Source organism: Panthera uncia (assembly GCF_023721935.1).
Source record: "Panthera uncia isolate 11264 chromosome D3 unlocalized genomic scaffold, Puncia_PCG_1.0 HiC_scaffold_8, whole genome shotgun sequence".
In the NCBI taxonomy this organism is placed as follows: domain Eukaryota; kingdom Metazoa; phylum Chordata; class Mammalia; order Carnivora; family Felidae; genus Panthera; species Panthera uncia.
In genome coordinates, this window is record NW_026057586.1 from 55,255,905 (window position 1) to 55,266,910 (window position 11,006).

Genomic DNA, 11,006 nt, shown 5'->3' on the forward strand with positions numbered 1-11,006 from the left:
TGTGTCCACGTGTGTGCCTGTGACCCAACACCTGACATGCAGGAAATGCTAGAGTCCCCCAGTGCTATCCCTGAGGACAGGCGCTACCTTTCATTCAGCTTTCGGTAGCCCATGGGCTAGCACAGCGCTTATCCTCAATGAAGCCGCAGAGGTAATAGCGCTTATGAAAGAGAAGCCTAGAGTTACAGCCCTGAATTAACTTTATGCCCAAGGACAACCTCTCTTCACAAACACAATCAATTAACGATGAAAGGGGTATTCTAAAAAGGGAAATTTTACGGGTCTGAATGCAAACTATGTGAGCTAATAACATAATCTGCGTCCTGATGCAATGTAATATGAAGTACATAATAACTCCCGTGGAGTACTCTTTCCAAACAACTGGAAATTAATTAACCTTTAGATCCAACTTGTACTTCGCAGGAAATTCAGAGAATAGAGAAACTAGTTAAATAGGACCCAGAAAGGAACAATTATACAAATCCAGACTATGGGACATTCTGCTAGACAACTGGCCCCATCTATTAGAAAAGAGACTTAATATAAGAGATTAAACTGAGGGTGATGGGGGGGGGTGGAGGACGTTCTAGACTTGGGAAAGACTTAACAGACATAACAACCAGATGTAGCGTGTGTTCCTTCATGTGGGAGTCTGGTTTGGGGAAAAAGAAAAGCCGTAAAAGATAGTAAGGCTGACTGGTCAAAGTGAGGCATGAACTGTACATTACATGACATCAGAGGGTTATACAGGAAAAAGCAATCGTTGGATGTAGGTGGTGGGTGTTCAGTGTATCAGTCTTTCTATTTTTCTGTGTGTTTGAGATTTTTATTCTAAACATTTTTAAAGAAAGTAAAATAGCAATTTAACAAGAAGGGTAAGGACAAGCTAAGGTTCTAAGGCAGGGAGGTGAGAATCTGTATAATGGGTTCTGGGACCCACAGAGAGCTCCACTTTGCTGGAGGGTCAAGGCCAAGAGGGCACAGATGACTGTGTGGATGAAAAAGGCAGGCAGGACCAACCACACCTGCTATGGGGCTTGAACTGTTTACTGGAGACAAGTTGTATGTGTGTGTGTGGGGAGGCACTGGGGGCTTTTATTTGTAAATAACAACGTTACTGAGATACAATTCATACACCATAAAGTTCACTCTTTTCAAGTATATACTTCAGTGCTCTGGGGTCTATTCAGAGTTGTACATCCCAACGCTATTAATTCCAGAGCATTTTTATCACCTCAATTTGAAATCCTATACCTATGAGCAGTCTCTCCCCTCTTCCCTGCCCTTTCAGTCCCTGGCAACCACTAAGTTGCTTTCTGCCTCTATGGATTTGCCTTCTCTGGACATTTCATACACCTGGAATCATAGAATATATGGCTTCTTTCGCTTAGTATGTTCCAACGTTCTTTCATGTTGTAGCATGTATCAGAACTTCATTCTTTTTAGGGCCAAACATTTTATACTATGGATACACCACATTTTGTCTAACCATTTTTCAGTTGGTGGACATTTGGGTTATTTTCACTTTGGGGTGATTATGGATAATGCTGCTAGGAAGGTGGTCAAAAGGTACAAACTTCCAGTTATAAGATAAATGAGACCTGGGGAATGTCATGTACAGCATGGTGATTATAAATTTCAGTTAAAAATGATGAAAGATAATGTGGCTATGAACAATCATGGGCAAGTTTTTGTATGGACATTTGATTTTAAATCTCTTGGGTAGCATACATACAGGATATGTATATCCTGTATACTATATGTTTAACATTTGAAGGAATCGCCAAACTTTCCATGGTGGCAGAACCATTTACTTCCCCACCAGCAACATATGAGGGTCCTAATCTGGCCCCGTCTTCACTGACACTTAGAACTGCTCATCTTTTTTAGTATAGCCATCCTAATAGGAACCGGTATCTTAATGCGATTTTGATTTACATTTTCCTAATGACTAACGAGACTGAGTGTTATTGTCAAGTGCTTATTGGCCATTTATACACCTTCTTCGAAGAAATGGTTCTTTACCCTTTTGCCCATTTTTGAATTGGGTTGTCATTTTATTTGTGTGGTAAAGAATAATTATGTTATTTTAAATACGGGTTTTTTGATTATCAGTCTGGCGTGGACATGGAGTAAGAGAGGCAGGTGTAAGTGAAGGAGATTTATTACATTCACAGGTCCCAGGAAGAAGGAGGCATGGCATACCACCCATGGAGCCACGTGGATGGAGCACCAAAGAGTTGGCCCAGCCCAGCAGCTGGGGAGCCAAGAGATAGAGAGGACAAGAGAACAAGTGTCTTTCTTGGGAGTGGAACACGTGCAAGAGGTAGGAGGAGATTTCACCGGTGTTTTGAATGTCATTAGGCCACGGTCAGGGGAGGGCAAGAAATGGAACTTGTGACAGAGACGTGTCTTATTACACAGGTGTACCGGGTCCCCTGGGCAGGGTGCTCACACTTGTTTGTGAGAATGTTGGAGCATCAGGAAAATAGGAAGTTTTTAAAAATGTACAATGCATCATCGTTGAGTTATAGGAATTCTTAATGTATTCTAGATACGAGTCCCTTATCAGATACGTGATTTGCAAATATTATATTCTTCCATGTGGGTTGTCTTTTCACATTTTTGATGGTTTCCTCTGAAGCACAAGTATTTGAAATTTTTATGGAGTCCACATTATCTTTTTGTTACCCATGGGTTTGGTATCATATCTGAGAAGTCATCGCCTAATCCAAGGTCGCAACGATTTATTCCTATGTTCTTTTTCTTTTTCTTTTTTAACGTTTATTTTGAGAGAGAGGGAGACAAAGAGAGCCTGTGAGTGGGGGAGGAGCAGAGAAAGAGGGCCGGAGAATCCCAAGCAGGCTCTGCACTATCGGATCAGACCCCAATAGGGGGCTTGATCTTTCGAGCTAAGAGATCATGACCTGAGCCGATCCCAAGAGTCACACTTAAGCGACTGAGCCACCCAGGCACATAAGCAGTTGCTTCTGGATTTTGGCTCAGGTCATGATCTCACAGTCGTGAGATCGAACCCTGTGTCAGGCTCCACGCTAAGCATGGAGCCTGCTTGAGGTTCTCCCTTTCCCTCGTTCTCTGCCCATCCCCCGCTTGTGTGCTCTCTCAAAATAAATAAATAAACACTAGAAAAAAAGAAAAGACTTCTTTCTCCATTGAATGGTATTGTTGAAAATCAATTGACCATAAATGTATACAGGTTTATTTTTGGACCCTCAATTTTGTTCCATTGACCTGTATGTGCACCCTCATGTCAATACCACATAATCTTGATTACTGTTGCTTTTTAGTAAGTTTTCAAACTCGAAAGTGTGAGTCCTTCAACTTTATTCTTTACTTTCAAGATGATTTTGACTGTTCTGGGTCCCATGTGAATTTTAGAGTCAGCTCATCAATTTTTACTCTCACCCCTCAAAAAAGGGAGGAGGCAGCTGGGATTTTGAAAGAGATTGCATTGTACATGTAGATTAATTTGGGAAGTATTGCCATTTACAATATTAAGTCTTCCCACTTATGAAGATGAGATATCTTTCCATTTATTTAGGTCTTCTTTAATGATTTTTTAGGTTTTCTTTCTTTCAATGATGTATTGTAGTTTTCAGAGAAGAGTTTTTGTAGTTCTTCGCTAAATTTATTCCTAAGTATTTATTATTTTGTTGCTATTATAAATGGAATTGATTCTTCAATTTCATTTTCAGATTTCATTGTATAGAAATACAATTGATTATTGTATATTGATCCTGTGACTTTGCTAAGCTTGTTTGTTAGTTCTAATCATGTTTTAATGAGTCTCTTAGCATTTTATACCTATAAAATCATATCATCTGTGAATACACATGGCTTTACTTCTTCCTTTTCCAACTGGATGACTTTTATTTTTTCTTCTTGTCTGATTGCTCCGGATAGAACCTCCAGTACAATGTTAAATAGAAATGGAAAGAGTGGGATCATTGTCTTGTTTTTTTTTTAATTGTAGAAGGTAAACATCCATTTTTCACCAATAAGTATGATATTAGCTATGAGATTTTCATAGATATCTAGTCCTTATCATATTGAGACAATTCCCTTCTATTCCCTTCTAGTCATGTTTTTTACCATGAAAGATTGTTGGATTTTGTCAAATGTTTTTTAGTTCATTGATTGAGATAATCATGTGTTTTTCCCCCATTGCTCTATAATGTAGTGTATTACATTGATTGATTTTCTTATGTGAACCACACTCATATTCTTAGGATAAATTTCATTTGCAGAATAGAATAGAATAGGATAGGATAGAATAGAATAGAATAGAGTAGAATAGAATAGAATGCTGGATTCAGTTTGATAATGTTTATTGAGGTTTTTGTGTTATATACAAAAGAAACACTGTTATTTAGTTTTCTTGTGACTTCTTTGGTGTTGATATCAGGGTAATACTGGCCTTAATAAATGAATTGGGAATTGTCCTTCCTCTTCTATTTTATGGGAGAGTTTGTAAAAGATGGGTGTTAATTCTTCTTTAAATGTTTCTCCCATGGCAGAATAAAAATGCATAAAAACCCATAAAAGCATCTGGGCTTTTCTTTTGGGGCAGGTTAAAAAAAATTTTTTTTAATGTTTATTTTTGAAGGAGAGAGAGAGAGAGAGGCAAAGCATGAGCAGGGGAGGGAAACAGAGAGAGGGAGACACAGAATCCAAAGCAGGCTCCAGGCTCCGAGCTGTCAGCACAGAGCCCGAAGAGGGGCTTGAACCTACAAACCATGAGATCATGACCTGAGCTGAAGTCAGATGCTCGACTGACCCAGACACCTAGGTGCCCCTTGTGGGAGGTTTTTTTTTTTTTTAATTACTAATTCAATCTTTTTACTGTTAGAAATCTATTTAATTTTTCGATTTCTTCTTGAGTCAATTTCAGTAGTTTGTGCCTTTCTATGAAGTTTCTATTTCATCTGGATTATCTAATTTATTGACATATAATTGTTTATATATTCTCTTAGAATCTGGTAGTGATGTTCCCTCTTTAGTTCCAGATTTTACTAAGGAGCCTTCCTTTTTTTCTTTTTTTCTTTTTTTTCTTGACCAGTCTAGCTAAAGCTTTGTCAATATTATTGATCTTTTCAAAAACTCAACATTTGGTTTCATTGATCTTTCTCTATTGTTTTTCTATTGTTTGCTTTGTTTATTTCTGTTTTATTCTATTACGTCCTTCCTTCTGCTTGCCTTAGGCTTAATTTGCTCTTCTTTTCCTAGGTTCTTAAGGTATAAAGTTACGTTATTGATTTGAGACCTATCTTTACTTTATAAGTTCGTTTGAATTCTGAGCTTTACGTTAAACAGAAGAGGAAGGACTATCAGAAGGACATTATGAGGAGGGCACGCCTCCCCTACATCCAGTTTAGGGGTTGTTCAGGCACAGAGACTCCTGGTGGTGATTCATCTCTACTGGTTCTTGACAACCACAATCACATCTGTACCCAGAAGCCTCTTATTGTCAGCAACAGAGAACAAATGTTTCAAAGTAGCGCGATAAGAATCTTCTGCCAACATTCTAAACGAGCAAAGGCCCGGAGTTCTACTTGAAGTCACAAACGGACTTTTTTCCCTTAAAGATCTTCCATCAGAGACTTCTTGAGTGTGACAGTTGATATTCCCAGATATAGGCCATCACGCGGAGGACATAAGGAGGGGACTGTTAAGCAAGAAGGCTTGTGTCTAGACAGATCTGCATTAGAGTGGCTACTTGCGTATCCTCCCCTGGGAGTCAGAATGGCTCCTGGAGTCTCAGACGGAGGCTGACCCCTGAGGCGGAGAGTAAGTTGATGCAGCTGTCCAGGTTAACGGCTCTGGAGAAAGGAGTCATGCGGGTTACACAGTGATGAGAGCTGAGGCAGCTAATAAAGTTCTTTTTTTCTCAGATGATGTAGGGCAGCAGAATGGAAAGACCAAGAGAGGAGCCTAGAAGCCAGGGCTAGGGGAAGTAAGGGAGAAGATAGGAACTAGAGTGGGGCGAGGGGAAGGCGTGAGAGGCACTGGGGGCAGGTGCCAAACCAGATAGACCCAAGGTGCTTTGGAAAATGATCTTACCCTCCAGGAACTAAACGGAGGAACTTAAGGAAATAATCTGGCTTTGGTGTGAGTGCAGCGGACCAGCCAGAAGCTGGCCCAGAGTCAGGATTAGGACTGAGCATTCACCTCCCGATGCTCAGTACCTGCCCCAGTGCGGGGGCTGAGCATTCGTCCTCCAGGTGCACCCCACCCCCGGCATCAGGTATCCTGCTGGCTGAGCAGCCTTCTGCTCTGGAGAAGCATGATCACACAGTCTCCATCTTCTTGTGCCTTCTACTCAGAACTAGCAACAGCTTTCCCCACATGTCAACATACACCCTGGAAAAAACAGATCTGAGTGTTTGCTTCTTTCTTTCCTAGCCTGGAGGAATGACTTTGGGATCCAAGGACAAGTGGCAAAAGGAGGCCCCCCCCTCAAGGGAGCTGTAGACCCTAATGCTAAGGATCTGGATTGAGCTGAGTCATGAAGATGAAGTCTGGAGATGAAGCTCATCTCCAGAAATGCCCTCCTCTCTCTTCATGTTCCTTTGTTCGCGGTCGTGGTTTACGCACCAACAACATCTTGGGTCCCGCACTGTGGTAGTGGGGGTCCAGAAATACTTTGCAGGAGAACATGTGGATGATTCTGAGCCCAAGTTCTGAGGCTCTGGGTCACAGTAGAGAAGTCCTGAAGGTAGAGACCCTGAATTCCTGCTCAGTCATCCTTTTGTTTGGATTCAGCCTCTCCCTCAATGGTTTGCTCCCTCAGTTACACTGACAGAAACCAACAGTCTCCTATGAGGAGAGAGAACACATTCCAGTGTTTCAACTGAAGCTTAGTTTGTTCTTGCACCGCAGAGGGGGAAGACTTCTCCAACACCATCTGCTCCCAATGAGCTCATACGAGTTGATTGATAGTAGGACTGTTTTTTAAGGCAGCATCCCTGCTTCAATTCTTACTCTACCTATCTTGAAATAGCAGCTACGAACTCTTGGAGTAACTGCCGAGATATGAGCAGGGAATCATTCATCACGGTACCTGTAAGTATCTACCATGAGTACTTTGGGGCACCGAGAGAATAGTACTTTCAGTTTTGATTAAGGCAAACGTGGAGGTGGGGATGGGGTGGGCAAGAAGGTAACTATTTGTGGTCTGGAGAGAAGACATAGCATCCCTAAAATAAGACCACACGAAGAGATGAAACGTTGTCATTTTCCTGAGTATGTCTTGTTCCCCCAAAAGAGAATATTTACATCCATGATATTTCTGCCTCAAGATGCATGTAATTTCTGGCTGATTGAGTCAGATTACAAATCACATCTGTTTAATGTAAACAGAAACCCAGTTAGGCTCTAACCTTTCCACCTGAGTCACTCTGTTAATTAAATTCCTGATTTATCAGCCTCCCTCTCTGTATCTGCCTCAAGTCAGATGGCTGTGGTCTTCATGACTTCCCAAAATGGAAACCAGTCAGATGGACATCAGGCAACCTTAGATGCTCCCGGTTAAGGGATCAACACCTCCGAGGTGGCCCAATTTACTCTCCTAGCTTGATCTGCATTGTAACCAATACAGCAACACCCCGTGAGAAATACTTTCTCAACAAATGAGAGATGCTGTATCATTTTTTGGAATATGAACTAATTTTTATGACACCATTTTGGATGTACAAAGCCACTTTGCATATTATCTCATTAAAACATGCCTGTGAGTTAGTAAAACTGGTGTTACTATTATGGCTAAAGTTCAAAGAGATTAAAGATGTCCATTCAAGGTCAGAAACCTAGTAAATGGGTAATACTACCAACATAAATATGATGGTCTTCTCAAGTGGCCATGGGTTTGAGTGGTTTTTCTTTTCCTTTTTAGCTACATCATGAAAAAGACCAAACACTACCAGCACTAATCATAAATCTTAAGAGAATCTGATTTTGTAGGTAATAATCTGAGCCTAAATAATTGATGCAGAGAGAGTCTGCAAAGCTGGTTGGGTCCTCTTGGGTTTTACAGCATTCTGTTGATTCTGTCTCAGGGTATACCACATGCATGTGAGAATCAAAGTATCTCCTCTAGAAAAGCAATGTGTTAGCGTCCATCCCTGAACCTCTAGTTCCTTGGCACGTTCTGCCTTGGTGTGTTTCCCAGCGAGGATGCCATGTTGAATTCAGGTCTGCAGGTGCGGTCCACACTGCAAAAATGCCCAGGCACACATCGCTGTCACCAGTACAATCTTTCGATGCCTCTACACATGATGCTTCAATGGCTTTCCTGCTATCTACCGATATAATGAAAGCCCCTCACCTAGCATTCAAGAACTCTCTTTTGAAACATCTCCCACCGCTTCATGTCAACATAAAATTTTAGGCATGGTTTGTCCAGCCACCCCCTACCAGTTACTTGCTTGCCCTATTCCTGCCTTTCCTGGTCTTTACTTCTGCATTATTTCCCTTCGAGGCTCAAACACTACTTTGAGCGGGAGTTTTCTTTCCACTTACTCTCAAATAATTTCCTCCCCCACCTCTGAACATCCATGACTTTCTGTCTACATTGATCTTGTTGCAACCTCACTTTCTGTCTGTTGCTCATACATATATCTCACCTCCCTTACTCACCCATACGATCATTAGGGATACGTTCGAATCTAAAACCCTAGGTTGGTCTGCATCTCTCGAGGCAAGCAGCAAGCACCATGTTCATACACAGTGCTTGTGGTCGCTGAGTAATGGCCCCCAAATAGGTTCATGTCCTAATCCCTGGAACCTGTGAATGTCAGCTTAGTTCTTGGTTTCAGGGGTTCTGAAAGGAACCGTTGTCTTATGCTATTTTTTTGCTTCCTACGTTTAACCACATGGGAAATATTATCACAGGCGTTCTTTAACATTTTTCAATATTTCTCTGGAGATCCAACTACAATGCAAAGGTTGTAGCTGGGATCCTAGGGAGTGGTTAACTAATCACCCCACACCAAATGACTGCCACTCTAGAGAGGACAAGACAAGAGAAAATATATGGAAAGACGGGACTCAGTTGGGATGGAGGACTGGGGGGCCTGGCAAACAGGGTCTCTCTACGGCTCGAGGGGGAATCTCTTGGTTACAGAGGCTGCCCAATGCCATATCCTGATGGCCCAGTCTTGATGTGGGAAGGGGATGAGAAGCAGGACAGAGAAAGATAATAGTCCTCAAAATCATACCTTACCTGTCCAAACTTTTTTCCTTGAACTGGCACAATCTTTGCAGAGTCTCTCTTTTTTCCCCCACTAAGAACAAATTCTCATCATTTTCAGGGACAAAATTTCAGGATAAGAGTATTTTTGTTCAATGTATATCTTACTTCCCAGTGACTGACAAGCCCTCTTGTAACTTTAATTAGAAACCGCACTGAATAAAATACTTGACTTTGACATACAGTGGTGATTTAAAAGGACTTTTCAACGCCAGTACCAGACACACAAAATAGTAATTCAAAAGGCAATTAGCATGACCCTCCCACCACCTCTTGGCAAGGGAAAGACTAAATTAATCAAAATGGTAATTGTGCTACAAATCAATTACTATTTAACCTTATTCCTAATAAACTTGACCATAGAACTCTTCATATCCCCTGAAACACATTAACTGTGGTATTTTACAAAAAAATAAGCCACCACTTATAAGACGTGTGTGCGCATGCACACACACACACGCGACGCACACACACACACACACACACACACAACATCTCGTCATGGGCTATTAGCCGAGAGGCGATCATCTCCCTCATTTTCTCAAATAACATATATCATTCACACAGAGCCAGAGCATAATTTGAATGAAATCGAATGAGATTTTCCTTAGCTTCAAATGAATTGGAGTGGGAGATAATAATGCTTTCTATTTTTTTCCTATCCAACAAGATCAGCTCCTAGCTCCAAAAAAATTTTAAAAAGTCTCCCTAGTGTTTCAGATTTAAATACATTATATTTTATGCAGTTTCTAAATTTTAACTACTTCTGATTCTTTTAAACTGCTCAGAAAGGCATACTGAGATTTTCAGATCTTCCAATCTAGCTGAAATCAAGCCCGCGAGCGTCAGCAAAAGCAGAACGATGTCTGGGCCTCTCAGAAGAATCTCCATGTCTCCCGATCTCCATGTTGGAACTACATCTCGCTGTCCAACAAAAAAATTTAAAAATAAAAATTTCATTCAGATAAAATTACCTTAATAAAACATCATCTGAGAGAGGGAAGGAGAGAGAATTCTTTTTTTTAAATTTATTTATCGTTTAGTTTACATCCAAGTTAGTTAGCATATGGTGCAATACTGAGTTCAGGAGTAGATTCCTTAATGCCCCTTACCCATTTAGGAGAGAGAATTGTTAAGCACAAGCTCCATATCAACCATCCTTTACACATAGCTATCATTTTGCAGTGGACTGGAATAGTGTTTTACTTGCTACTATGATCTATTTTTACTAGGACTAAGAAAAATCAAACGCTTCAGGGAAGAATAGAACATTCTAAATTAAGCTGCATCAATAATTTTTCACACTTTCTACTTGAGTCTATGTGGGTATTTCATTGTTTTTCATATTATCTGGGAAGGGGCAACTGACTGTTTTATATTTTGTATCTTATTCAGACACTGCTGAGCGATTAAAAATTGCGTCTCCCGTTTTCTTAACTCAGTAATATTTGACTCTATACCTCTTGGATTTCTCATCTCATAGATTTTGCTCAGTTCCATGATTCTTGTTTTGTTCTTGCCCATCTGTCCATAACTATTGGTTTATCCTCCTTAGGAAAAGTTACCCATACTTTATCTATACTAATAAATTATAGAATGTCTGTTCATAGCCCAGTATTTCTTTGGACTGCCAACTTGCCTAACGACAAAAGAATGACGTCGGACATACTCGTTTAGCATATGGAAGCTGTCTTCTCTGAAGATCACAGATTCCGTGGTGTAGCCATGAGAGCAATGA

At 40.7% G+C, this 11,006-nt stretch overlaps 1 long non-coding RNA gene across 1 annotated transcript; it reads left to right on the forward strand.

Annotated features, from left to right (window-relative positions):
* The first annotated feature begins 5,588 nt into the window (after positions 1-5,588).
* On the forward strand, positions 5,589-10,214 carry LOC125914588 (uncharacterized). The gene is made up of 3 exons (XR_007455356.1): positions 5,589-5,808; positions 6,424-7,083; positions 10,057-10,214. It is a non-coding gene; the product is annotated as an uncharacterized LOC125914588 (long non-coding RNA).
* The last annotated feature ends 792 nt before the right edge of the window (positions 10,215-11,006 follow it).